At 34.9% G+C, this 23,914-nt stretch overlaps 1 protein-coding gene and 1 pseudogene across 1 annotated transcript in view; one reads left to right on the forward strand and one right to left on the reverse strand.

Annotated features, from left to right (window-relative positions):
- Positions 1-23,914, reverse strand: part of LOC123611328 (serine/Arginine-related protein 53) — a 250,972-nt gene that overhangs the window by 68,677 nt on the left and 158,381 nt on the right. The window lies entirely within an intron of this gene.
- LOC123611330 lies at positions 16,865-17,490 on the forward strand (annotated as a pseudogene).

The raw sequence follows: 23,914 nt of genomic DNA on the forward strand, positions 1-23,914 counted from the left end.
AACACACAGCACTTTGACTTTTGAGTTTTTACAAAAAGGATCAAGATTGAAATTTTCCTGAAAGAAAACAACTGCCCTCAACCACTTTTAGTCAAAGCTGGACAGCTTTGGAAATTAGCTTTAGATATAGACAGTTATGTTTCTTAATGAATTCAGCCAAAAATTTCAAGGTAAACAGTGCTTACATGCAAAACTTACACGTCAAAAAGTCATTTCAGTCACAACTGATGTTGTTTGGGTCACAAAATAACGTCAACCTGCTTTATGTATTTCCCATCTTGTCAAAAGTTAAAAACAAGAACCAAGATCTCTATTCCCATACGCTTTTCAAGGAGTATATTTCTGAACTCAAACTATAATTCCAGTAGCATTTTTCCAACCTTTATGCTAGTGCAAAGAAAATTTCCGTTATTTCCAAACCCACTTAACTGCAATTGAGGAACTTGGCACTTCAACTGGAAGTGATTAATCTGTAATGTAATTACTAAAAGACAAATATCAAGAAAAGAATCTAATAGAATTTTGTAAATGCCTCCCAAGCAATACTGTGTTCAATTAAAATCATATGTTCATGGATTGGGATCACTCTTTAGCAGTACCTATCTGCACGAAAAACATTCTCAAAGATGAACTATTTAAAATCTCATTACAAATTAGCATTAACAGAAGAACATTTGTAATCAATTTGATGACAGAGATCACTAACTCTGAACCCCAATTAAGTGAAATGCTATCCCCTCTAAAGAATTCCATTCTTCTCATTTATACATTTGTATTACAAAAAACTGTGCTAAATAATTACCTTTGGTTTTTTTTTCAATAAAAATTGCAGACATTTGTCTCGTTGTATAAATATTTACATAATACCCTCAGTTCTGCCTCTTAGCCCACAAAGCCTAAAATTTTACAATCTAGGCCATCACAGAAAAAGTGGGCTGACCTCTCAGCTAAATTATTTAAATTCCACTTGTATTCAAGTTGTCAATCCATATGAAGATTTTCATTTGGGGAAATTTGGTGATAAGTAGAGGTAAAAAGAGATCTGTTGTTTTCTTATGATTTTGATAATTTCATGACAATCATTGAGTCACTGACAATACTGACAGTGTCTCAGAATCCAAAATACAAATGATAGACAAATTAAGAAAGGAAGATGCAACAAAATACAAAGGACAGCTAAATTAAAAACTTGAGAACTTAGTCAACTCCTCCCATCTGCTTTTATTCTACTCTACATATCAAAAACATAAGAATTTTTTTAATTGTATTAATAAAATGTTACCTGAAAAACTAAAGAAAATGGCTACCCAAAATAATAAAATAAAAAAACAAAAGAAATAACTATAAGACCAATACAAAAAGACAGAAACTGTTGTCTTCCATAACATCAATTCATCTCTCTCTAAAATGAAAGTTTGATAAAGAAGGAATAACATGAAAAAAAGATAAATGTGAATTATTCTACCTAAAGACTAACCCTGGCATAATCTGGAAGAAACATTCTAGTACAATGGAGAAAAATGGCTTTTTCATTAATTAAAGGTAATTTAGCAGAACACTGAATAATCAGTTTTACAGGCACTGAATTTTTATAAAACAGGACTATATGAAATTATAAACACATTCTCAGTACCTCAGAATATCCTCCAAATTCATAATATTAAACATTAAAAAAGAATGTTTAAAGCTCATGTATTATAGGAATATTATTTGTCTATTATAGAGCAAGTAATAGACTTATTAAAAGACAATATAATACAATTTCAGGCTTCAAACGGGACAACACTGAAGAAGCATGCTGAATGTTTCAAATGTTATTTTATAGGGTCAAAACTATTTAAGATTTTTAACATTTAAATCTGTATGGTGTTATCACTGTAAAAACAGCAACACTGTAACTTGGCAAGGTGATATGAAAACAAGAACAAGGTAAATGACTATATGTGCTCTCTTTCTGCTGCGAGTTCTGGTTTATTTCTGACATCCTAGCAGAATTATTAATAGTACCTCCTTTCACTTCTAAAGTGTCTAAGTCAAGACAATACATTAAACGGTCACCCTTTGTATATAGGAGCATCCAGCAAACATGGTCCAACCCTACAGTGTAAAAGAGAGGTAACACTTGTTTAATTTGATGATGCTTGCTGACACAATCATTATCTTTAAAACACTGGCATTTTTATAAAAATTCTCAACAAACTGGGGCACCTGGGTGGCTCAGTTGGTTAAGCATCGGACTCTTGATTTTGGCTCAGGTCATGATCTCACAGTTTGTGGGCTGGAGCCCCATTTTGGGCTCTGCACTGACAGCACAGGGCCTAGTTGAGATTCTGTCTCTTTCTCTCTTAAAAATAAATAAACAATTTTTTGAAAAGTTCTCAATAAATTATATCAGTATAATACACGTTACGAATGCCTGGAGTTTCCATTACATAAAATAGGTCTCAGTGCCAATGTTCATATTGCAAAGCCATAGTGGTAAAATGGAGAATAATTTTTCTTTTTTTTTATTTTAGAAAGAGTGCAAGTAGGGGAGAGGGGCAGAGGGAGAGAGACAGAATCCCAAGCAGGCTCCACACTCCATGAGAAGCCGCTGCGAGGCTTGAACCATGACCCTGGGATCATGACCTGAGGTGAAATCAAGAGTCAGAACTTCAACCACCTGAGCCACCCAGGTACCCCGGGAATAATTTATTCTTAAGTTCCATATTTTATTAAGAGTTGTGCAGCAGAACAAAATATAACTGTTTATAAGGAAAAATGACAGTGGATTTATAGAACCTGAAATTTTTAACCTTAAACAGTATTTACAAGATACTTAACTCAGGGACACCTGGGTGGCTCAGCCGATTAAGCCTCCTACTCTGGATTTCGGCTCAAGTCATGATCTCACAGTTTGTGGCATGAAGCCCCACACCTGCTTGGGATTCTCTCTCTCTGCCCCTCCTCCTGTTCACACGCTCACTCTCTCTCAAAATAAATAAACATTTTAAAAAATAAATAAAAAAATAAAAGACATTTAACTTAAAACCCCACAATAATATGAGTGTATTTGTGTGTAATTAAAGACCTTTTTCGATAGAAAATGTATATTATATATTACTTAGACTAGGCAGATACGTTAACTACTATTTTGAATATTTATACTAAATGGAACATATAAGTTTTAACTATATTAACTCTCCATTAATAAAAACTACCTGGACAAGCAAAACAAGGTTCCAGGTTAATAAATTATATATTAACAATAAATTGTTAAATTAAAACTGACATATTAATTTTGATGATTAGAGAATATTAACAGAAGCATTAGGAATTACGTATAAAAAACCTGCACAGTATTTCTTACTAAAGAGATTAAAAAACATAAGATTATGTACTTTTCTCTTTTAATTCTGAGTTCTCAAAAGCTAGTACTCATGGTTATGTAAGAGAATGTCTTTGTTCTTAGAATATGTGTACTACATTATTTATGGGTAATAATGTTTCTAATATACTCTCCTTTGGTTCAGAAGGAAAATAGATTTACAAATATATGTGTGGACAGAGAGGGAAGGAGGGCTGATAAAACAAATGGGGGCAAATGTAAACAACTGGTGACTCTGGGTAGAGGGTACATGGGAGTTGCTTGTACTCTTCTTGAAACTTCTCTCCAAGGTGGAAGTTTTATCATTAAGTTACCAAGAAAAACAGCTAATTCTATTCAATTTAGCCAAGGTTCTGTTTTTACTAACTATAATATTTTCTTTGGAGTAATTTTCTACTTTTTGAAAGCCAATAAATTCTTCTCTTTCTACCAATTACTACTATACTTAAATTAACCAAATTTAATTCTGACAAAAACAACAGTCTTAAACAAATTTTGGAAAAATGTAAGATTAAAAACTTCTACACAAAGAATAAACTCCAAGAGAAAAGATGCAAATAAAATGACTATCATAATCTTTTGTTTTTTATTTGCAAGTATAAAACTGAAGAAAAACAAAAGCCTGGAACATAGCATCTGTCATATCAGAATATAAAAAGATGATCCTGGCACAAAATGAAAAAGCTCTAATTCATTTGCAAATCAAGCCTGCCGGTTCCATTTCAAGCTGGCGGTAACTGTCAAGAGTTAACAAGATAATCACTTTCAATCCTGCCTTCAATGGTACATTACACTGTTATTCCATTCAATAAGGCCGTTCTTTGGGGCACTAGATGAATGGTTTTCATTTCTAACTCACACAAAAAGTTGTGCGGGGAAAAATCCACGGGGCTTAAGAAAGAAATCCCTTTATGGGCATTTATCTGCCGGTACTTGCTTTTAGGCAAAATGAGATATTTTGAAACATCAGTGTCCATTCACTTCCTCTATTCCTTTAGGCCCTTAATCCGTTAAAAAAAAAAAATTGGCATATGAGAAAAGTGCAAAACCAGTTTCATTTTCTAAATTATCAATGCACACTAAACAAAAATTCTCTTAAAATTACTCTATGCAAATATAATGCTATTCCACACAGAAGACTAATATTAACCAATCTTCTCCATATCTCATAACTCATGTGACTTTCGTAGATTACTCACCTATATTTTAGATGAAATGAAGGTGTTTAAAATTTCATATTTTCTTCCTGTTTTACCTTTAGTGATAATTTTTTAAAAACCTTTCCAGATCATTCCCAATTGAATAAAAATGAGTTTTACCTAAGTGTATCCTTGTAACGTATTAATCAAAAAACATTATAAAGGCTTTTACTATTTCACTGTTTAACTTAATTTTACAAACAAATGTAGAAGTATGTGTACAATTGTTTTTGCAAAAATATTGAAACTGTATTGAAAAAAATATATTTACATACATACATATTGTTTTCAATGGAAGAAAAACACAAAGTACAAGGATTTAAACGTATCTACTACTAATAGACAATTAGGTCATCTTCAAACTGTAGTTTGAGAGTAAAACCTCTTCCCTGACTCCTTATGCTGCCCTATATCCATCAATTTCACCCAATGTCAAAGTGTAAATTTACAAGAACCATCTGTGTATGAATTACAACCTACTATTCAGGTCTATTTAGCAATAAAAACAATTAATCTTTCCCTACCTACACCCTCAATTCAGAAAATAGTATTGCTATATATTTCCATGTAAATCACAATCTCCAGCCAGGACTTTTAATCCTTTTATAATCCCTAATTATCTGGGGGTAAACTTGGATTTTTAAAGCTCATGTGTTTACAAATGTTTAAAGTCCTTCTAAAATCATTACTTAAAAAAATACATTTATATTGCATCCAAAGGCCTGAAGAAGTTAGAATATTCATGTTTATGACTACAAAGACTACACACTTGAATTTTTAAATTCAGAAGACTCCATGAATTCATACAACACATGACGATAATCCTTTTATGCCAAGGGAGAAAGAAGTCTTCTAACTAGGTACCTTTTCTGCAGCAGCACAAGTTCACCCAATTTTTCCAAGTCTGGTCTGACTAGTCATTTAGCCTCAAAGAGGAGAAAACTATCCTTATCCTTTAAAATAAAAAGTAAAGTAAAATAATACATGAGAAAGTAATTCAGAAAGTTTTATATTATCCAATAGACTTGGTCATGAATACTTAAATTTTAAAAAGTATCTAAACTAAAATCTGTCATTATGAAAATAATGAATCTGTATATTTTATAAGGTCCTTAATAAAATTTAAGCTATATCAGAAAACTAGGAAATCTAAATCATAAATGGCTTGTGTTCAATCCAATATACAACAAAAGTTTACATGGTATTATAAAATGACAAATTGAGCAAATTTTATTATTCCAAATTTTATAACCTTTGTAACAGAGGTGTTAAAAACCCTGTCAAATAGTATTATGGGATGATCAATAAATTATGAATGAAATGCATGATTATCATGTGTAGTTTAAAACCAATTGGTGGGGCACCTGGGTGGCTCAGTCGGTTGAACGTCCAGCTTTGGCTCAGGTCATAATCTCACGGTTGATGGTTCAAGCCCCATGTCAGGCTCTGTGCTGATAGCTCAGATCCTGGTGCCTGCTTCAGATTCTGTGTCTCCTTCACTCTCTGCCCCTCCCCTGCTCACACACACACACACACACACACACACACACACACACTCTCTCTCTCTCAAAAATAAACATTTAAAAAGTTTTTTTAAACCAATTGGCAACAATGCTAGAAATTCCTGAAGAACTCTGCAAACACAAGGCTATCTGTAGAACGCAATTCTTCTTAGAGCCTACCATTGTGAGTCAGTTCTTATACAGAGGGAGGATGCTAGGGTTACCCTATCACTGGGGTACTCTATCCTTTTGTTGGGTTCCAGGATCACCTTTACCTCAGGAGGTAGAAATGTTTGATCTTTCAGCTGTATGCTGCCCTGCTGCAGCTCTTTCCCTCATTAGATCCCCGGGGTTAGCTATAAGGAAACAAATACACTGGCAAAGACAGCAGGGAGAATGAGACATCTCCTACACATCAACCACTGGGACAGTGATGAAGAGGTGTCTGAGGGACTGCACAAGTCTAGCACAAAAGCTTTATGGAGGGTCACATGGCTTCCAACAAGCAACCTGATGTCCTGAATGATATATGCAGTGACTCCTTACTAACACTGACACCTGACAATAAAATTCTGGTTTGCACAAATACAATTTTTAAACTACAGAATAGCTATTTACAGAGAGAACTTTTGCTTTTGAAGTAAGAAACCTGGACCCTCTATAATCTTTAAATAGATGAACATCTATTCCAGATAATGTGTGTCTAACAAATGTAAATTTTATTATGTCAAATGAATAAAAATGTAATGAAACATTCAAATTACTATTACCATACAATACAGACAATTTTTTCGGTTGGCAAAAACACCTATCTGAATTGCTGACTATGTAGTAAGAAATTTACATTCCAAAATAAATCCCTTTTATTTTCTTCAGTCAAAAGTTCTTTTTTTTTTTAATTTTTTTTTTTAATGTTTATTTTTGAGACAGAGAGAGACAGAGCATGAATGGGGGAGGGGCAGAGAGAGAGGGAGACACAGAATCGGAAGCAGGCTCCAGGCTCTGAGCCATCAGCCCAGAGCCTGACGCGGGGCTCGAACTCATGGACTGCGATATCGTGACCTGAGCTGAAGTCGGACGCTCAACCGACTGAGCCACCCAGGCGCCCCTCAGTCAAAAGTTCTTCATGGGATGCCTGGGTGGCTCAGTCAGTTAAGCGTCCAACTTTGGCTCAGGTCATGATCTTGTGGTCTGTGAATCTGAACCCCGCATTGGGTTCTCTTGCTGTCTGCGCAGAGCCTTCTCAGAATCCTCTATCACCCTCTCTCTGTGACCCTCCCCACTCTCTCTCTTTTGCTGTCTCAAAAATAAACATTAAAAAAAAACTTCATAAATTACATTAAAGCTGAAGAAATGTGTTACTTTATTGTTATTCTTATTTGAAAATCTTCCAAGTATTCAAAGAATAAACAAGGTACTTCATGAAGATAACTCCTTAAAATTGGTTAAAAAAAGAAAGCTCTCTACTGAAAATATTAGAACACATGGTAGTTGGGGAAAAATAAACTTCATTATCAAATGAATAAGAAAGAAGGGAGAGAAATTTAATAAACATGTAGAAATGATATATTTTAGAAGCCTCAAATTTTAAGAATATGATATAACTTCATCAATGATTCTTGTTTATCATGCATGGTAACCTAATATTAATTGTATTAGCTTATCACAATCAGAGTAAGGTAAATAATGAAATAATTTTCTAAATATCATTTGATAACATGTTTGAATATTTTAAACTTATCTAAAACAATCTGAAATTGATATCAATAAATCATAAAGATTTCCTAAAAAATAAAAGTAATATTAAAAAAGCAAACAACACAAAGAGAATAATAAACAATGGAAACTGGCAATTCATCAAATAAATATAAATGATAAATGACTCTATAAAAAGATGTTCAACCCTAATAATAATATCTAAGAAATAAAAATCAACCTAATAAAATATCTGTGATTTTTTGCCTAGTGTAATTACAAAATCTATCTTTAAGATTATACCTTTTTTGTAAGTGGTTGTGGGTAAATGAAAAGTCTCACACAGAGCTATTGATGTATAAATTACCAAACCCATTACAAGGTAGAGCTAAGAAACAAATACTCTTAGCTTAAACAATCTACTTCTAGAATCTTAAGTAAAGAGAAATATAAAACAATTTTGAACAAAGTTTTATACTATGATATTAATTACATAATGGAATCCTGGTTAAGTCTGAGCTAAAGACTAAATATATTACGTTAAAGACTAAATACGACTAAGTAAAGTTAAAATAAGAGTATATTCTCATAAGGGAATATTATGTTCTCTGAATATTAAAAGTAATGTTTTAGGAAAATGATTACAACATATTCTTTAAAAGGAGATGTTAACAGTATATACAGTAGTAGGCCAATTTTGTAAAACCAAAAATACTGAGAAAAAGAGTATAAGGTTACCAAAACATAAAAAAGTGTCTATTGTAAGAGGCAAGGTTAAGGATAACTTTTACTGCTTTTTTAAATTCTCTTCTATAATTCTCAAATTATTTTACAATGAACATATATTAGTTTTATATTCAGGAAAAGTATTAAAGAAAAAAGTTTCTACTATAAAGAATAAAATCTCTGCAATCAAAAAATCCAAACCAAAAAATTAATTTTCTAATATCCCAGATAGAAAAAGTTTTACTATAATCTTCAAATTTATGTACACTGACATCAGCACAGAAATCTATGCATAAATACTGAAATATTTATCAAATAAAAGTCTCTTAAGGATGGAGAAGTAAAATGATCCTCAGCCACAATTTTGATCCCATCGTTTCTAAAGCTATAAATTCATTATTTTGAATGAAAGGTAAATGCCTCAGAGGCTATATTTTCAATGTTTAAAACAAAAGAGAAAATCTAATGTGATTAATAAATGTTCCTTCAAGAATTTCATGCAACTGTTGGTGGGAATGCAAACTGGTACAGCCACTCTGGAAAACAGTGTGGAGGTTCCTCAAAAAATTAAAAATAGACCTACCCTATGACCCAGCAGTATCACTGCTAGGAATTCACCCAAGGGATACAGGAGTACTGATGCATAGGGGCACTTGTACCCCAATGTTTACAGCAGCACTCTCAACAATAGCCAAATTGTGGAAAAAGCCTAAATGTCCATCAACTGATGAATGGATACAGAAATTATGGTTTATATACACAATGGAGTACTACATAGCAATGAGAAAGAATGAAATATGGCCCTCTGTAGCAACGTGGACAGAACTGGAGAGTGTGATGCTAAGTGAAATAAGCCATACAGAGAAAGACAGATACCATATGTTTTCACTCTTATGTGGATCCTGAGAAACTTAACAGAAACCCATGGGGGAGGGGAAGGAAAAAAAAAAAAAAAGAGGTTAGAGTAGGAGAGAGCCAAAGCATAAGAGACTCTTAAAAACTGAGAACAAATTGAGGGTTGATGGGGGGTGGGAGGGAGGGGAGGGTAGGTGATGGGCATTGAAGAGGGCATATTTTGGGATGAGCACTGGGTGTTGTATGGAAACCAATTTGACAATAAATTTCATATACTAAAAAAAAATGAATAAACTTAAAAAAATATTAAAAAGAATTTCATGCATTTTTAAACTATTAGCAATAAACACATGAAATAAATTTTTGGTATAAAAATTCTCTTGGGGCGCCTGGGTGGCGCAGTCGGTTAAGCGTCCGACTTCAGCCAGGTCACGATCTCGCGGTCCGTGAGTTTGAGCCCCGCGTCGGGCTCTGGGCTGATGGCTCGGAGCCTGGAGCCTGTTTCCGATTCTGTGTCTCCCTCTCTCTCTGACCCTCCCCCGTTCATGCTCTGTCTCTCTCTGTCCCAAAAATAAATAAACGTTGAAAAAAAAAAAATTAAAAAAAAAAATTCTCTCAAGTCACAGTATCTCTATTTTAAAGGTTTTGTGTTAATGCAATTGCAAGATTAAAATTAAGAGTACTTCTAATAATAGTGAAGGAATGAATGATGGAGCAAAACTTCCAACATAAAAAAATTGTGAAAACTGGGGCACCTGGGTGGTTCAGTTGGTTAAGTGCCCGACTTTGGCTAGGTTCATGATCTCGCAGTTCATGGGTTCGAGTCCCGTGTCAGGCTCTGTGCTGACAGCTCGGAGCCTAGAGCCTGTTTTGGATTCTGTGTCTCCCTCTCTCTCTTCCCATCCCCCACTCGTGCTTTGTCTCTCTCTGAAAAAATGAATAAAACATTTTTAAAAATTATAAAAACTGAATAACATAATAAAAAATCTACTTTAAAACACTGGACAAAATCCAAAAAGCCACCGAGAATAGTTCAATCTCAAAAATTTCACTTAGAAATGAAAAGAATTGCCATTTTGTGGCTATCTGGTATGAGGGCACTCTCTAACTATCATATCTGTGGCTGTAAAATCATAATGGCAGAGGGGCGCCTGGGTGGCGCAGTCGGTTAAGCGTCTGACTTCAGCCAGGTCACGATCTCGCGGTCCGTGAGTTCGAGCCCCGCGTCAGGTTCTGGGCTGATGGCTCGGAGCCTGGAGCCTGTTTCCGATTCTGTGTCTCCCTCTCTCTCTGCCCCTCCCCCGTTCATGCTCTGTCTCTCTCTGTCCCAAAAATAAATAAACGTTGAAAAAAAAAAATTAAAAAAAAAAAACAAAAACATAATGGCAGAAAACTACCACCTTGTCAGCTCATGGTGTTAGAATCCGAATTCAGGATTGAAAGAGCACAGGAAATTTAAAGGGAGAAATATTAGCAGCAAGAGTATCACAGACAGAATATGGCCCAAACCTGAATATAACCTACCAAGTTCTGACAAGTAAACTACACATACTAGTGTTTAGGGAAAATTTTCAGGGAATCCCAGGGAATCCAGTAAAAATGTAGGTAGTGATCAGAGAAAAATGTACACACTTGATGCTTTCTGAAACTGAATGAGTCCCCCAAACATGTGTGCTATGGATTGAATGTTTGTGTTCCTTAAAATTCATATGTTGAAACCTTAATCCCCAGTGTGACTGCATTTGGAGGTGGGGAACTTTGGGAGATAAGTAGGTTTAGACGAGATCATGAGGGCAGATTCCCCATGACTGAATTAGTGCCTTTATAAGATGTGGAAGAGACCAGAGCCCTCCCTCTTTCACCATGTGAGGATTCAGGAAGAAGATGGCCATCCACAAATCAGGAAAAGGGCCCTCACTACACACCAACCATACTGGCACCTTGATCTCATACTTCCCAGACTCTAGAAATATGAGAAATAAATGGCTTTTAAGCCATTCAGTCTGTGGAATTTCGTTATATCAGTTGGAACTAACTAAGAACTGATTGCATCTCTGCTGGCAGAAAATTGATGTAAAATGGACTTGAAGCATCTAGGTATAAATTGTAAAACTGGTGGAGCAGCTGAAAATTAGAGAATCATCTATAGAAGAAAAGCAGACAGAGTGAGCTCTATCTCAATCTATAGTCTTGGCTGGCAATCAAGGAACAAAAGAGGAACAGAACAGATCATGAAACCAGTTTTAAAAAGCAGCAGTAGAAACCATAAAGTATATGGAGATATCAGATACTGCCTACAGTCAAGAGAGGAAGTTTGCTGTTTAAGGTAAGCAAAGAACAAAAACAAAACACCACAAAATAAAATACTCCCCAAAGAACACAAATGAATCTAGAGTGGTTACTATGTTCAAATCTTAAGTCAAAAATACTAGACATGCAAATAAATAATAAAGTGTGGACCATATAAGAAAAAAGTGAACAGAAACTATGAGTAAACTAGATATTAGTTTTAGCAGGCAGAGATTTCTTGACAGTTGTCACAAATTGTTCAAATATTGAAGAAAAAAATAGTATCAATGAATGAACAGATAGGAAATCTCATTAGAGACATGGAAACTATTTTTTTCCCCTAAGGAAAATTCTAAAGCTGAAAGTAAAAAAAAGCAAAACAAAGATCAGTGAGCTTAATGATACATTAATGTAAGTTACCCAATCTGGAGTACAATGAAATAAACTCCAATCTGGAGTACAATGAAAATAAAATTAATGAAAATGAATAGAACCTCAAGAGATCTGTGGCATAAGAGCAAGTGGTTCAGCATATGGGCAAGTGGAATACCAAGAGGAAAGGAAGAAATGAACAATATTTTTAAAAATAATGCTCCCGGGGCGCCTGGGTGGCTCAGTCGGTTAAGCGTCCGACTTCAGCTCAGGTCACGATCTCGCGGTCCGCAGGTTCGAGCCCCGCGTCGGGCTCTGGGCTGATGGCTCAGAGCCTGGAGCCTGCTTCCGATTCTGTGTCTCCCTCTCTCTCTGCCCCTCCCCCGTTCATGCTGTGTCTCTCTCTGTCTCAAAAATAAAATAAACGTTAAAAAAAAAATTAAAAAAAATAAAAAATAAAAATAATGCTCCCAAACTTCCCAAATTTGGTGAAAAACACTGATTTACATAGTCAAAAAACTCACTGAACAACAAGTGAACTAAACATAAAGAAAACCACTCCCACATGCATGACAATAAAAGTGCTAAAAGCCAAAGATAAAAAGAAAACAGTAAAGAGGCCAGGGAGCAAAAATAAATTATATAAAGGAATAATTATAAGATTATGGCTAACTGCATATCAGAAACTTTGAAAGTCAAGACACTGGAACAATATTTGATGTGGAAAAAAAAAAAAACAACTTATCAGCCAAGAACTATAAAGAGGAAAACTATTATTCAAAATTGAAGATGAAATAAAGATACTATTTCTTAGAATAAGTAGAATGATAACTGAAGTAGAATGTAATAAGTTAAAGATGTAGTTTAATGGGAAAAGTTAAAGATGTAATCTCTAGGGCAACGAAAGAAACTAATACAAGGAAATATATTTTCAAAACAATAAGGAAATTTAAATTAAATACTAAAAATTATTTGAGTAACAAGAAAAAAGAAGGAAAGAAACCTAATTCAAGAAGATACATGCACCCCTGTGTTTATTACAGAATTATTTACAAAAACCAAGATCTGAAAGCAACCGGTGTTCATCAATAGATGAATGGATAAAGAAGATGTGATCCGTGTGGGTGTATATACATATGTACGTATACATATATAAGTGTATATATACATAAACACAAATACATATATACACACACACACACATACACATACATATATATAGAAAAGAATATTACACAGCCATAAAAAAATAATGAGCTCTTGCTACATGCAATTAACACAGATGGACCTAGACAGTATAATGCTATGTGAAGTAAGTCAGAGAGAGACAAATACCATATGATTTCACTCATATATAGAATTTAAGAAACAAAACAAATGAACAAAAAAAAAAAGAGAGAGAGAAAACAAAAAACAGACTCTTAAATGAAGATAACAAACTAGTGATTACCAGAGGGGAGGTTAGTGTGGGGATGGGTGGAAAAAATAAAAAAAGAAACAGAGAGAAAAATGCCATAATTTTTTAAAAGATAAGGAAAATTACAGAGACAAATACAACCATACCCAAAATTGTATTAGGTAAAAATGGATTAAACCATTCACTTAAAAGGCACAGTCCAGGGGCGCCTGGGTGGCGCAGTCGGTTAAGCGTCCGACTTCAGCCAGGTCACGATCTCGCGGTCCGTGAGTTCGAGCCCCGCGTCGGGCTCTGGGCTGACGGCTCAGAGCCTGGAGCCTGTTTCCGATTCTGTGTCTCCCTCTCTCTCTGCCCCTCCCCCGTTCATGCTCTGTCTCTCTCTGTCCCAAAAATAAATAAACGTTGAAAAAAAAATTAAAAAAAAAAAAAAAAAGGCACAGTCCAAATGTATAAAAAAAAAAAAAAATAAGATCCAAACATAGGCTATCTAAAAGAAGCCAAATTTAACATGAAAAACAGACTGGGGGCGCCTGGGTGGCGCAGTCGGTTAAGCATCCGACTTCAGCCAGGTCACGATCTCGCGGTCAGGGAGTTCGAGCCCCGCATCAGGCTCTGGGCTGATGGCTCAGAGCCTGGAGCCTGTTTCAGATTCTGTGTCTCCCTCTCTCTCTGCCCCTCCCCCGTTCATGCTCTGTCTCTCTCTGTCCCAAAAATAAATAAACGTTGAAAAAAAAAATTAAAGAAAAAAAAAAAACAGAGACTGAATGAAAAAACTAGAAAAATGAGGTGTTATGCAACTTGTAAGAATAAGAAAGCTAGAATAGATAGGTTAATACTATTCAAAACAGACCAGGGAAGCGAGAATTCCTACAGATGCAAAAAAGACAGTTTATGATAACAGGGCTACTGTAGGAAACTAATATAACAATTACAAATGCATATATGCTTCCTAACAGACTTTAAAAACTATCAAGCGAAAGCATGCAGAATTAAAGACAGAAAACGAAGAATTCAGAATCTTACATGGAGAAATTGACATATGTCAATTTAACAAGGAAAGAAATTAATAATTATAGAGAAGACCTGAACAATAATATCACCACCTTAACCCAACTGATATTTATACAGCACTATGCCTGACAACTGCAATATACTCACTATTATATGATAAACTGTAGGACAATTAAAAAAATCTCAGAAGATTCAAAAGACTAATAAGTCTTATGAAGTACACTTTCTGAATACAACAAAATTAAATTAAAATTCATCAACAACAAAACATCTATAAAAGACCAAAATATCTAACTAAAAATAGTGCTGCAGAAAATTTATAGCCTTAAATGTTTTTATTAGAAAAAAAAAGAAGAGGTCTAGTTTTTTTTTTTTTTATTTTTTAAAAAAAAATTTTTTTTTCAACATTTATTTATTTTTGGGACAGAGAGAGACAGAGCATGAACGGGGGAGGGTCAGAGAGAGAGGGAGACACAGAATAGGAAACCGGCTCCAGGCCCTGAGCCATCAGCCCAGAGCCCGACGCGGGGCCCGAACTCACGGACCGCGAGACCGTGACCTGGCTGAAGTCGGACGCTTAACCGACTGCGCCACCCAGGCGCCCCAAGAAGAGGTCTAGTTTTAATGATCAAAATTTCCTCCTGAAGCTAGAAAAATAAGATCAAAATAAACCTCAAGTGAATAGAAATCAGAAAAAAAAAAAAGTGAGAACAGGCAATAATGAAAGAGAAAACAAATGAAATACAGAGAAATGAACTTCTGTGTTTTTCAAAGAACAAAAGCTATTAATTTTGGTAAATCAGCTATGAAAATCATTTGCTCAATGGCACAGTAATCGTGCTGTGATGATTATCAAGCTTACCTCACTTTATAAGTGAAAATAAATCATGGACATAAATGGAAAAATCAAGCCTATAAAAACTACTAGAAGAAAATCTTTGTGACCTTGAGGTAGAGAAGGTTTAAGCAAATATCAAGATTTAAGAAAATTAATAAATTGGAACTTTATCAAAGTTAATAGCTTTTGCTCAACAAAAAACACATGGGAGATTGGAATAAAATTTAAAATGGGCAGAAGACTCTAACACAGAGTAAAAAGGAATATACTCTGTGTCCCTCTCTGAAATAATCACAAAACAAAATGTCAAAACAACAACTAAACCAAAATGTTTTTAAAAATGATTTACAAGGGGGTACCTGAGCGGCTCAGTCAGTTGAGTGTCTGACTCTTGATTTCAGCTCAAGTCATGATTACAGGGTCATGGGATAAAGGCCCATGTGGGGCTCCATGCTGAGCATGGAGCCTGCTTAAGATATTCTTTCTTTGTCTCCCTCTCTCTAGCCCTCTCCCCCACTTGCGTTCTCTCTTAAAAAAAAAAAAAAAAAAAAAAAAAAAAAAGATTTACAAGACATTGAAAATCAGGCAATAAACAACAGTAATTCCTGAAAGACAAGAAACAAATGAATGGAGGCTTATCTCTACAGATCACAGCACAAGGAGAGAGAACCCAGGTGGAGCCTGGCAATCTCTGGATTTGAGGAGTCAGAGCTGAGATTCCATGGAAACTAAGGCAACTAGAGTTCATAGGACAGAGGACAAGAGAGGAGACAGAGCACATAGACAGAACTGTAAAAATCTATCGAGAATCCCCTTTGTATATTCAGCAAAGTACTAAATAGTGCATGCCTGTAAAGCAAGTACAAGAAGCAAAGAAAACACCATCCCAAAGAAATGGAGATCAGAACTGATGCTCAAAGTGAAAAAGAATGCTGTTCCAACAAGCTAGACAGGAAAAACTCGTAATTCACAGGCATTTGTTAGAATACTCATCAAGTTCATACCTCAGTTATGAGGAATAGTTAGCACTAGACTGAGTACTGCTCCAGACCCACCTATCGAATCATAATAGCGAGACCTAAGAGGCCAAATTGTCTCCAAGGAACTTGACTGCAACCCAGAATAAAGCTTAAAAATGTGTATTGGATTGCAAAAATATCCACCCAAATCCAGAATTATGCTTGGAAATTTCAATTCCTTTCTCTTAAGAGAAAAATCTTTAGCAAGGACAGAGGTGACTACACTATCAACCAACTTGACCCAGTTGACATTTACAAGACACCCCATATAAGAACAAGCAAAAAAAGCAGTTTTCAAAACATTCATTAAAATAGCACATATGCTGAGCCATAAAACATCTCAATAAATTTAAAAGGATTCAAATCATACAAAGTATGCTCTTTGGCATAATCAAAGTAAATCAAAAATGAGTTATAAAAAGATATCCAGAAATATTTGAAAAATAAATACCACTCTTTTAAGTAACCCTGATCAAAGAATAAATCAAAGTGAAATCAGCAATTATTTAACTGAATGAAAATGAAAACACAACATATCAGAACCTGTGGATGCTCCTAAAGGAGAAGATATAAAGCACTAAGTACTTATATGAGAAAAGATGAAAGGTCTCAAAGCAATGGCCTCAGTTTATACCTTAAGAAACTTCAGGGTTTGAAACATGGTGCAGATGACTTGGACCAGCAACAAACTACCAACACCATAGAGGAGCCCCTGGATCTCATCAGGCTCAGCCTGGATGAGCGAATTTATGTGAAAATGAAAAATAACAGAGAGCTTCGAGGCAGATTACATGCTTATGATCAGCATTTAAATATGATATTGGGAGATGTGGAAGAGACTATGACTACCATAGAAATTATGAGGAAACCTACAAGGAGGTATATAAATCAACAAAACGGAATATTCCGATGCTCTTTGTCCAGGGAGATGGTGTTGTTCTAGTTGCCCCTCCATTAAGAGTTGGCTGAAACAAAGAATTTATCGTGTTATGGAATATAGGAGACTTTGTATGATTGCCTCTTTAAATGTAGAAGACACTCAAAAGAGAAACCTGCATTAATTGCAACATTAAGAAATGACCAAGGATTCTTCCACTCCTGAAATGAGTTGATTTGCAGATAACTCAAAAATTCTTAAGCTAAAGAGTATTTTTATTTTTTTCCAACCCTTTCAATAAATGTGATCACCAAGATGAAGAACTCTTTTTTAGGAGTTGATTTGCCTTGTTGTTTTCTCAGTTTCTGGGTTTTTTTCCTTTAAGTTGAATTTGATGTTTCCTTTTTGATTTTTTTTTTTTTAATGCAGCATCCTGTCTTGCCAACTTTTTAAAGTAAACACACATCTTACATTGACTTTACTTATATACATTCCTCTGTGCATCTATTTCCTAGGTTTGAGGCACCAAGTGGACCACTGAAAATCACAGCTTTGCCAATATGCGTCCTTCCTTCAAATCCTCTGGGAAGGGGCGCCTGGGTGGCGCAGTCGGTTAAGCGTCCGACTTCTGCCAGGTCACGATCTCGCGGTCCGTGAGTTCGAGCCCCGCGTCGGGCTCTAGGCTGATGGCTCAGAGCCTGGAGCCTGTTTCCGATTCTGTGTCTCCCTCTCTCTCTGCCCCTCCCCCGTTCGTGCTCTGTCTCTCTCTGTCCCAAAAATAAATAAAACGTTGAAAAAAAAGAAAAAAAAATCCTCTGGGAAGGCAGTTCTTTAAACCAACAACTGTAGGACAGGGAGGTAGACAGAATAATGCATATACAGGATGCCATAAGAGCACAAAGAAGAACAGGCTGAGTGAGGGGGGTGTGTGGTGGTACTGTGACACCGTAGATGTTAACATGGCCATGAAATATGAAGCATGATTTCTGTTAAAAAAGAAACTTGAAAAAAAAAGGAGCAAATTAAACCCAACATAAGCAGGAAAAAGGAAATAATATAGTTCAATGTGGAAAGCAATGAAACAGAAAACAGAAAAACTATAGAAGATATCAATAAACCTAAGAGCTGATTCTTTGAGAAAAGCAATAAAATTGATAAAGCTCTAGCCAGAGTGATGAGAAAAAAAGAAAAATTATTCAATACACAAATGAAAGAAGTACCATCAGTATAGATTCTACAGATATTAAAAGGATGAAAAGGGACTATTATGAACAGCTTTATGCTTATATATTAAATACCTTAGGTGAAACGAACTAACTCCTTAAAAGACAAAAACTACCGAAGCTCACTAAAGAAAGAGATAACCTGCATAACAATATTTCTCTAATTTTTTTATTAATTTCTCCATTAAGGAAATTTAATTTTTAGTTATAAACTGTTCTGCGAAGAAATATCCAGGCCAAATGCCATTTCTAAGTGACACCTAGATAGATTCAATTTAAATAATGCAGCAGCGAAAGAATTTTAGGTAACTTGACACTCTTAGGCCCTCAGGTTCATGCCTAATGAATTCCTTTCATGGAATATGTTCTGTGAAAATCTGTGGGGACGATGGGCAGAATTGAAGTGGGATGCTAACCCAATGTTTCTACAGAAATGCATCTGATATTTAGGGCTATCCCCTCTGGGAAGCCAAGCTATTTTATTTCACTTTAACAGTACCAGGAACACAAAACTAGTACCAGACTAGTTTATATCAGGAAAAGTAATATTATCAGGAGTAAACAGTACGTAATGTGAATGGAACTCATAACTGACAATGGAAAAGGGTGTATAGTAGACATTAATCAGACGGGATTTTTTTGTCTGCCAGAAACTACATCCTTCCTAATAGCATACAGTTTACTTCTGGAACTTTACCTCTTCCCCCGTTATATGTTGTTTTTCCATGACAAAAATTCCGTGCATCCTTACTACCCAACTCCATGCCTCTGACTATGGGAGATAAAAAGATCAGAAAGTTAGATACATAACTTAATCTTAGCCAATCAAAAGCCCTTTACCTGGACTTAAATTTTGAAGATAACAATGAAGCCAGAATGCAGATTTGAAAATGATATTTTTCAGAGTAGCAGCCATGGTGGTGGTGGCAATGCAACTGGCAAACCAGTTTCTGAACAGGTGGGCTCTTCTTAAAAGACAGGTGCTGTGACTTTTATTCCCTTCTTGCTTTCTCAGATACTCCTGATATTTTAGCCTCGTATCAATTCTGTGAGCCCTCACTATCCTTTGCTAAATTCGTTTTTACTTAAGTTTGTCAACGTTGCTTTCTTGTGTATAACATAAAGACCCTAAAATAATACAGGAATATTCTAAATGGAAATGTATAAGACATTACTACAAAAAAATTCAGGTGTGGAGGGGCACCTGGGTGGCTCAGTCATTTAAGCCTCTGACTTCGGCTCATGTCATGATCTCATGGTTCAAGAGTTCAAGCCATGCATCAGGCTCTGTGCTGACAGCTCAGAGCCTGGAGCCTGCTTTGTATTCTGTGCCTCCCTCTCTCTGCCCCTCCCATGCTTATGCTCTGTCTCTCTTTCTGTCTCAAAAATAAATAAACATTAAAAAAAAGCAGGTATAGATAAAGAAGAATGTTTTATTATTATTATTTTGATGGCATATGTAATAGTCTTGTTTCTACAAAAAGAAAGAAAGAAAAAAAGAGAAGAACTTCCCAACTCATTCTTTTGAGGCCAGCACTACCTGATACCAAATATAGTCAAGGATATTATAAGAAAGTGAAACTGCAGACCAATATTCCTCATGAAAACAAATGTAAATATTCTAACTATAACTTTAGCCAATTAAATACAACAATATATGAAATGGATAATAGACCATGACTAAGTGGAGTTTTCCACAAGAAATGCAAAAGTGCTTTACATATGAAAATCAATCAATGTAATTCACCACATTAACAATTAAATAAAAGAAAAAGATAGTCTCAATAATCACCCCCAAAAAAGCATTTTTACAAAATCCAACACATATTTCTTAAAAAAATAAAAACAAAAAAAACACTGTCAGCAAACAAGAACTAGGAGAGTATTTCCTCAACCTTTAAAAGGCATTTACCAAAAATCTGCCAGCTAACATCACACTTAATAGTGAAAAAGAGTAAATGCTATCTCACTAATATCAGGAACAAGACAAAGATATCCAAACTTTCCACTTCTACCAATGTTGTATTGGAGGCTCTAGTCTGAGGAGTCAGGCAAGAAAAAGAAACAAAAGACACCCAGATTGGAAAGAAGTAAAACTGTCTTCATTACAAACAGCACAATCATTTCCACAGAAAATCTTATGGAATCTATATAAAAAAGCAACTAAAATGATAAGTGAATTTAATGAGGTTGCAGGATACAAGATCAATATACCAAATTCAAGTGTATATACATATACTACCAGCAAACTATCAAAAATTAAAATTTTTAAGTGCTACATATATATCATTTGCAGTAACATCACAAATATAAAATACTTCCGGATAAATATGAAAAAGGAAAATGTCAGAGACCTCTAAACTGTAAGTTACAAAACACTGCTAAGAAAAATCATATAAGACCTCAATAAATGAAGAAATACACCTTGTTAACATATCAGAAGACTCAATATTATTAAGCTGTTAATTCTCTCCAAATTGATCTACAGATTCAATGCAATCCCAATCAAATATAAGCAAAATATTTCATAGAAACTGACAAAATAATTGCAAAAGTCATATGGTAGTGGAAAGAACCTAAGACAGCAAAAACAACTCTGAAGAAAGAATAAAGTATGAAGGCTACGACTACACGATTCTAAGTATTATAACGCTACAATCATCAACAGTGTGGTACTGGCACCAAGACAGACAAGCACTTCTAGTGGAACAAGCCAAATGCCTACAAACAGACCAACCCCTTTATGGACATCAGATTTTAATACAAAAATAAAAGGCAATCCAAAAAAGAAAGGTGATCTGGTGGAAAAAATATGCTGCCAATATTAAACTTTCAAGATGAAAAAAAAAGAACTTTGATCCAGATTTCATATCATACTCCAAATTTATCTCAAAACAGGCCACAGACTTAAATGTAAAAACTAAAACTATAAAACTGGTAGAAGAATATAGAAAATCTTTGTAACCTTTGGCTAGGCAAAGATCTCCTAGATCAGCACCAAAATCATGATCTACAAAAGAATAAATGAATAAACTAAACTTTATCAAAATTAAAAACTTCTGTCTTCAAAAGGCACTCCTAGTGAATGAAAGAAAAGCTACAGCATACATCTGATATAGCACCTGAATCTAGAAATATAAAGAACTCTCCAAACTTAATAATAAGGAAATGACCCAACATAAAAAGCAAGCAAAAGATGTGGACAGATACTTCACTAAGAAATATATATAGATGGCAAATGAGAACACGGAAAACATTCTCGGGGCACCTGGGTGACTCAGTTGGTTAAGTGCCCAACTCCTGGTTTCGGCTCAGGTCATGATCTCACAGTTTGTGAGTTTGAGCCCCACGTCGGGCTCTATGCTGGCAGTGCAGAGCCTGCTCAGGATTCTCTCTCCCTCTCTCTGCCCCTGCCCTGCTCATGCCCTCTCTCTCTCTCTCTCTCTCACTCTCTGTCAAAATAACTAAATAAATAAAACTTAAAAAAAAAAAAATCTCAATACCATTAGTTATGAGAGAAACGTAAATTAAAGCCATAATAGGCTACTTCATACCTATTAAAATGTCTAAAATGAAAGACTACCATATATGTAGTATTAATAAAGCTGTGGAATAACTGGAACACTCACACGCTGCTGGCAAGATTGTATAATGGTATAACCACTTTGGAAAACAGTCTCGCAAGTAAGTTAAGAATAAATCTACCATATGATCCAGCCCTTCTACTGCCAAAAAGAAAGTATGGCCATACATTTACACAAATTTTCATAGCAGTTTGTTTCATAATAGCCAAAACCTGAAAACATGTCTCCATCAGTAAGTAACTGGGAAAACAATCTGTTTCATACACATACAAAGGCATACTATTCCACAATAAAGAAAAATACATGCAACAATATAGATGCAGCTCAGAATAATTATGCTGAGTGAAAGAAGCCAGACAAAAAGAATACATACCACATTATTACATTTACATAAAGTTCTGGAAAATGTAAACTCATCTACAGTTAGAGTAAATAGGTGCCAGTGGGAGAAAGAGCAAGGAGAGAGAGAAGAAGGGTATAATAAAGGAGCCTGACTAAGCCTTTGGTTATGAAGGGGAAAGGTTCTAACGAACCTTGACTGTGTTGACTGTGGTGATGGTATCATTAGTATATACAGTATATACAGAAATAAAAAAATATCAAATTGCATACTTTAAAAATATGTGCAGTTTACCATATACAAATTATACTTCAGTAAAACTTTAAAAATAGGAGCAAAATTTGACCGGACACTACACAAAAAATAGATACACAAATGGCCAATAAACAGAAGATGCTCAGCATAATTTGACATCAGGGAAATGAAAATTAAAACCAAAGCAGGATGCATCTACAAATCCATTATAAAGGCTAAAATTAAAAAGAAACAGCAATACAAATTTTGGCAAGGATCTGGAAGAAACGTGAAATCTCATATGCCAGTCATTTAAAGGTAAAATAATACAACCCCTTCAGGAAACCATTTGGCAGGTTCTTAAAAGTTAAATCTAAACCTTCCAACCAAGCCAGTCATTCACTTTCCAGGTAAAGAAAACATATGTCCACTTGAAGAACTTTATATGAATGCTCACAACAGATTTAGTAATATCCAAAAATGGAAAACAACTCAAATATCTATTAATAGATGAGTATAAAAACAAAATGTGATATATTTATACAAAACTACATTACTTTTCATTCAAAAGGAACTAACTGCTAATACATCCAACATCATGGATAAATCACAATATCATAATGCTGAGGGAAAAAAGTCAAACACAAAAGAATACATAATGTATATTGTGATTCCACTTATATAAAATTTTAGAAAATATAAACTAATCTATAGTGACAGAATGCACATTAGCAGCTAAGATTGAGGTGGGGGGGAAATAGACTACATAACAGCAAGTGGAAACATCTGTGGTGATGGCAATATTCACTGTACTGTGTAAGTGTATATGTTGGTTTTCAATTAGTCCTCCAGCATTTTTGGCTCTGCAATATTAGCAAAAGTAGTTTACACTCTTAAATTTTCTCAGTTAGGTATCACTGGCATTTTTGATGGGAAAATTTCTTTGTTGATCAGACTGTCTTGTATACTGTTAAGACAGAGTGTCCCGATTTTTTCTCCCAGCCACTATGATCCTAAATATTCCATCATATATTTCTAAAAAGGCCCAAATGTGCCAACAGTGATAAACGAAAGTCAAATAAACTTCTATTTATTACATTTGGTACTTTGTACAAAATGATATTGACCAAGAAACAAAATCAGTAACAACTAGTCTATAAGATGGGAACATACACTCCAAGAGGTCTTGTCCTTAAAGCACTAATTCTATTACCATTTTTATTTTTTACTTACAACCCTCATCAAATAGAACACTCAGGAAGATCTAAAGACATCATTTCTTATTGATTTCCCACTCATCATCAGAGATACTAACACTACTCAAGTAAAAAAAGAAAATGTTGGGGGCGCCTGGGTGGCTCAGTTG

This window comes from Leopardus geoffroyi, chromosome C2 (genome assembly GCF_018350155.1).
Source record: "Leopardus geoffroyi isolate Oge1 chromosome C2, O.geoffroyi_Oge1_pat1.0, whole genome shotgun sequence".
In the NCBI taxonomy this organism is placed as follows: domain Eukaryota; kingdom Metazoa; phylum Chordata; class Mammalia; order Carnivora; family Felidae; genus Leopardus; species Leopardus geoffroyi.